Source organism: Rosa rugosa, chromosome 3 (assembly GCF_958449725.1).
Source record: "Rosa rugosa chromosome 3, drRosRugo1.1, whole genome shotgun sequence".
Lineage (NCBI taxonomy): Eukaryota > Viridiplantae > Streptophyta > Magnoliopsida > Rosales > Rosaceae > Rosa > Rosa rugosa.
The window spans coordinates 11,401,792-11,406,869 of NC_084822.1; the positions used below are offsets into that span (position 1 = coordinate 11,401,792).

The 5,078-nt window shown below is 36.2% G+C and overlaps 1 long non-coding RNA gene across 1 annotated transcript; it reads right to left on the minus strand.

The window, feature by feature from the left end:
• Nucleotides 1–3,023: 3,023 nt before the first annotated feature.
• Nucleotides 3,024–4,587, minus strand: LOC133741381 (uncharacterized). Its single transcript, XR_009861862.1, has 3 exons — nucleotides 4,534–4,587; nucleotides 4,219–4,410; nucleotides 3,024–3,271 (listed from the first exon to the last, which is right to left on the minus strand). It is a non-coding gene; the product is annotated as an uncharacterized LOC133741381 (long non-coding RNA).
• Between the last annotated feature and the right edge of the window lie 491 nt (nucleotides 4,588–5,078).

Consider the following 5,078-nt stretch of genomic DNA (forward strand, 5'->3'; position numbering starts at 1 on the left):
AATCTTAGTCAACATATTATTGTTATATCTGTTGTCTGATTTGAATATCAGACGACAGTAACTTTATTATACATGTTATCAGAATGGAGATCACACGACATCAATTTGTTATTTCTGTTGTCTGAAATGAAGTTCAGACAACATGTATTATTTGCTGTTTTTAGATGTGTTGTATGAGTGGATCTCAGACAATGGTTTTGTGAACCCTTCAGTTGTGTGATACCTTTGGAAACTACAGTTATTTGACCTATATATGTTGTCTGAATTAACTTTGCACAATTGTTGCAAATATGAACATTCATATCCTGAACAAATCCAAAATATAACATTATCATATATCAATGCCATCTGTTCTTGCATTGCCAATCCAAAACATTTCCAAAAGTACATATCCATATCCAGATATGATCAAATCCAGCAATTCTAACCAAAAGTAACCTCAATCTAGCAAGTAATAATAATAGGGAAAATCGTCCAAACAGTGTCTGAACTTTTCCAGACTATTAATTTTCATACCTATACTTTGAAAAATATCAAAATGGTACCTGAAAATTTAAGCCCGTCCCAATTTTCATACCTGTCAACAGTAAAAACGTTAACCCCGTTAATTTTTTAGGGGTAAATCCGGTACTTCCAAAACAAAAATCTTTTTTTTTTTGGAGTGAACCTTCTTCTTCCAGCTGCTTTCGAATTCTTTTCTTTCTTTCTCACAATTGATTCACTTCACTGATTCTTTCTTTCTTTCTTTCTTTCTTCTTCTTCTTCGAATTGCTACTTCATCAAACCAAGGACAAAGCGCTCTCTGTATCTCTCTCGACTTCGTGCCCCATTTTCGCGCCACCGGTGAACCGGCACCCAGCCCACAACCCGCTTCAGATTCACCCGCCCACGGACGTCCGATTCGCGGGTGGAACAACCCCAACGCCGAGAAATTCAACCAGCGCCGCCGCCCCCAACAAGTAATCGATAGGCACGCCTTCATTTCCCTCAAGCCCTTCAATTCCAGGCAGAAAATCCAAGTACTCTGGTGGCTGTCGTGGGACGAATGGGTTCTTCTTCAATTGTGGAATTGCTTTAATTGATTTGTATTTGAAGCTGGGACGAATGGGTTCTTCTTCAGTTGTGGAATTGCTGCCTAAAGGTTCTAGTGGCTGTCATCTAGTTCGAGGTGTTTTTTCGGTTTGTGAAGCAGAGAGTTGAGTTTGAGGTAGATGAGCTGAGGCTTCATAGGGAATGGGTCAGAGGGGCTTGGGTTCTTCATCTGAGAGAAGAAGAGATGGTAAGTGGAGCAACTTTTGGGGCTTTTTGTTGGTTATTTGATTTGATTTTGTTGTGGGTGAATTGATTTTTAGGGATGTGATTTTGGTTTAAAGGTTGAAACTTTAAGGTGGGTTTTGGGGGAAGGATGAAGATAATGAGGAAATTGATTATTGTTGGGAGGTGATTATTGTTGGGTTTGTGAAGCAGGTTAGTATTCCACCTAGAGTTAAGGTTTATGAGGTTGAGGAAGGAGTAGAAGATGGTTCCTTTGGGACGAACCACATATCGTCCACAACCTTCAGGGAATCTCAAAATGCTTTAACTCCAGGCCTCTTAAAATTGGGACGAAACCCATTTTCTTTTTCAGGTTTTTTCAATGTAACCATAATGCCTAGCTTCCAATAATTTGTCCTCAGAAAAAAGTCAACACCAGGCACAGTAGAAACTATGAACTTGAATTACAGGTAGAAGTAGAAATGGAAGTAGAAGAGCCAGTAAGATTTGTACTTGAGAAGTAGACAATGAATTTTGCATTGATGATGAAGAAGATGATCTGGAGCGTGAGGGTGGACCAGCGTACTTCATCGGCGTCCTCTTCTTCTTCTTCTGATCACAGTTGCAGAAATTTGGAATACATGAAGTACCGGATTTACCCTAAAAAATTAACGGGATTAACGTTTTTACTGTTGCCAGGTATGAAAATTGGGTCGGGCTTAAATTTTCAGGTACCATTTTGATATTTTTCAAAGTATAGGTATGAAAATTAATAGTCTGGAAAAGTTCAGACACTGTTTGGACGATTTTCCCATAATAATATTGTCTATATATCTTGTAAAATCAAGGTTTACCAAAATAAGTCGATCACCAACCACAAGCTTACATATATGTTTTAACAACAAATTTTGCCCACTCGTTTCTGACTTCATCAATATGCTGCTGGGTATATGCTGCTTTCCCTTTTTTCTCCCACTGAAACAAATTGATTTGCACTTAATGGTCAGAAAACTATCCAATACCTTGTTCCTATTGAGCACGATACCCTTATCCATAGCCTTCATGGCGTAGTACTGATCAGTTCCACACAATTGGACCAAATGCACACTTATTGGACCAAATGCACACTGACATTGAATATTTCCAAAAGATAGTTCAAGTAAGTAGAATCTAAGTTAAGATTCCTCAATTTCCATAGACTACTTCAAACCTGAGGTATAAAACTGTTTAACATACTAACCTGCCAGTATCACACTACACCAATTTTTCAATCAGACAACAGTTTTTCACTGTCGTCTGAGTATAGAGTCTGCTGTTGTCTATCTCAATGCCGTCTGATACATGAATCAGACAATACCAGAAAACTGTCGTCTGATAAAGTTTACTACAACAGCGACTATTATACTGCCTGTTGTCTGAATACCACGAAGAACAACAGCAATTGGTACCTTAACTCTTGTGCAAAGTAATTTCAGTTGACAAACCCTGGAAGAATGTTGACGTGTAACGAACATTTAGAGAACATTGATTTGTAAAAAAACTGTTGTCTGAAGGAAGCTTGTAGATCAGCAAAATAATTGAATACTATTGACTGACTTTGAACAAGACAACAGCAAAACTATTAAAGCCATTGTGTTTCATTACTTCAGACAACAGTTTTTTCTTTCTTTATTCTTTATGTCCATTTGTTAGACAATGGTTTTTGATTGGTATTGAATTGTCTGAGATAGGAGAGAAGACATACATTCTGTACAATTAAACAACACATCCTTGATTCCAAAAACCATTTCATTCCATCAGCAGTATTCATCTCAACATTTACACAAGAATTAACCTTGCCTAAGTGCCTATATCTATTTCATTAGCTTAACAGGCTTTCAAGTTTCATGAGCTTTACATGATAATAAAAAAGAATACAATTTGCTCCATCTCCCAAGATAGTTGTAAGCAAAATCACTGCAAGCTTGAAGCCCATTCCTTTGGTATTGTACCACTAAGATAGTTGTAAGCAAAATCACTGCAAGGAAAGAAAAGTGGATGCAATTCATAAACTGTCAGGGTATTGAGAGCCTCATGATCAAATACTAAAGATCTTATAAAAAGTAGATTGACACAAGTCAATCAAATAGTTTACGTACACTCAGGACTGATAAACTAGGGAAATCAAATAAAAAAATAACACAAAAGCCCTTGATCGTAAAATGCTTATCAGTTTGTGCTAGTTGCCTGGCCATTTTGATAATCACTTCTTGGCCAGATGTAAGCTTTGATACAGAAGGGATAACACCAGAACTGCTTGAACAGAATGGGCAAAAAGGGCAGTGTTTTTACACATTAGGAAACATAAGAAACATGAAAAGAAGCAAGTGGTGGTGTGGATTTCATCTTCTGAGGAAAAATTATTGAGATGCTCCGACATTCACATAAGTTGACAGCAACAAACTGAAAAGGGAAATATTGAGGAAAAGAAGAGTACATAAAGGATAAAGAGAAAGCATAATTAAATCATTCATAGACCGGAGTACAAGTAGTTCCTAAACTCATCTTTCATAAAATACCCCAGAATTGGCTGGCTTTATAACTACCATAAATGGTAACTTCACACTTGGCATCCCTCAATGTTGCTGATTTTACCACCTAAACGAGGAAAGTTTACTTTTTTGTAATATATCTGAGTTGCCCTTAGTTAAAACTGCTTACAGAATCAGTAAGATATGCCCAATAGATCCATGAAAATTTAGGTTTTTAGTCCAGTTGATGTCAAATGCATCATGCAACTGTATCTTACATCATCCTATAAAAAGTATAACTTTCTTTAGTGACTTTCTTTAGAAGGATAAAACCAATAACCAACCGTTGGAAGATAATTATCAATTATACAGTGGAGGAAAATACTATGCCAGCACAGAAAACAGATCCAAAGCATGACGGAAACAAACAACTGCGTACAGGGCGTTCTATTACCTGTCAAAAGTTGCAAGGACTGCAGCAGCTGGCAACTTGAATAGATTTGAGCTACCAGAGCTTCCAGTTTGAAACATTGGGGCAACACCTTCAGAAGAATGAATAACTCCTACATCTCCTGGCACCAACAAATCTCCACAACCCATAAATAGGGCAGGCTAGATCATATATAGTAAAGCAATATATATTGACCTTATTGTAAATAAACCAGATTAAAGAAAAAAAAAATCAATATTGAAAACAGAAAGCTTAACAGATAAGGGAACAAAAAGCTTAACACTAGTACAAAATAAGAGAGAGCTTAGCAATACTCACCAAAAGTGCCTATCTAAGCTAGTTTTCCACAGCAATAAGCTTATCTACCTCTACCAGCCTCCTTAGTTCATCCGCCGAGATTCCTTTTCAATCACCAAATTTACCTATGACAAATTGACAATACATACAAAAGTTATCTAAAAGTTCAAAAGTTCACTTTTGAAACAAAGAACCAACAGAAGAAGTTTCATCATTAAGATCTCATTTTTTACTCAATACCAAGATATATAAGTAATCATGTTACAGATGTATATATAAGTAATCATGTCACAGATTATAAGTAACCATCACTATTAATGGAAATAAAACAATCTCAACCTGCATGTTTTCTATTTGAATCAATATGTTCTAGGTCTGGAATGGAATCAACCATAACCATCAGTACTCTTTAATAAAAAAAATAAAAAATAAAAAAATAAAACTCCATCAGTACTAAGAACTGAAACCCAATTTCAGAAATTGTAGCATCAATGATCAAATCAATATTCGACAAATATGTCCCTTCTAGTCTTTTATTTACAACTTAAATTAATAATTGCATCATA